Consider the following 1,052-nt stretch of genomic DNA (forward strand, 5'->3'; position numbering starts at 1 on the left):
TTAGAGTCCTGTATTGTTATTTTTCGTCACTACCTCCCCGTGTCGGGAATGGGTAATTTGCGCGCCTGCTGCCTTCCTTGGATGTGGTAGCCGTTTCTCAGGCTCCCTCTCCGGAATCGAACCCTGATTCCCCGTTACCCGTTATCACAAAGGTAGGCACGTAGCGTACCTTCGACAGTTGATAGGGCAGACACTTGAATGATACGTCGTCGGTGCAGAGACCGTACGATCCGCGTGGTTATCCAGAGTCATCAAACGTCACAGGACGAACCCGGTCGGTTTTGATCTGATAAAAGCGCGCCTCCCGAAGTCGGCGCTTAATGCATGTATTAGCTCTAGAATTACCACAGTTATCCACTTCGCTTACGAGACCAAATAAACCAAGACTGATTTAATGAGCCATTCGCAGTTTCGCTTTACGAGAACTCGTACTTGCACCTGCATGGCTTAATCTTTGAGACAAGCATATCACTACTGGCAGGATCAACCAGATAGCTGCGACAGCTGCGCTCGGCCCTTGCTGGGCCGCCCGGCGCGTGCTCGTCGCATTCGTTTAAGACCGAGGCAATCGCCTGCGGCCGTACTCAGCTTCGACAGTCGCTGGCCGCGACGTCCACGCTCTCGCCGGCAGTGCCAGGCGGAGCGATTTGCGTTTTTTCTTTGCTCGCCCTCTCTCGGGCTCGATCCATTCAGTTTCGCACAAACAAGAGCTCTGCCGGCCGCCTGCAGCGGTGCCTAAAACCCGGGCATAACAATGCGACCGTTCTGCTAGGCCGACAAGCGCTCAAGCCAGACGCTCGATCGAACGCCCCCTACATATTAGTCGAGACAACGGCTCGCTCATTAGCATCGCGTTTGTACTTTAACTTTTTTCGGCTCGGCTTCTTTCGACGCCGATGCCGGCGACGCAGCACTCTCTCGCCCGCCAGCCACCGAGAAAAGGGTGCGCTCCGACCGGCCCCGCACCGCTCTTTCTTGGCTCATTCGAAATTACTGTCTTTCGCTCTGACATGCCTTACCTAGGGTTAGGTTAGTATGCTTGCACGTTTGTA

The 1,052-nt window shown here is 54.7% G+C and overlaps 1 non-coding gene across 1 annotated transcript in view; it reads right to left on the bottom strand.

Moving 5' to 3' along the window:
• LOC144419358 (small subunit ribosomal RNA) overlaps positions 1-494 on the bottom strand; it is a 1,810-nt gene extending 1,316 nt beyond the window's left edge. Inside the window, exon 1 of the ribosomal RNA XR_013474013.1 lies at positions 1-494. This exon is cut by the window's left edge and continues 1,316 nt beyond it. This is a non-coding gene — a ribosomal RNA (small subunit ribosomal RNA).
• Positions 495-1,052: the final 558 nt, after the last annotated feature.

This window comes from Styela clava, unplaced genomic scaffold, assembly GCF_964204865.1.
Source record: "Styela clava unplaced genomic scaffold, kaStyClav1.hap1.2 HAP1_SCAFFOLD_19, whole genome shotgun sequence".
NCBI lineage: Eukaryota > Metazoa > Chordata > Ascidiacea > Stolidobranchia > Styelidae > Styela > Styela clava.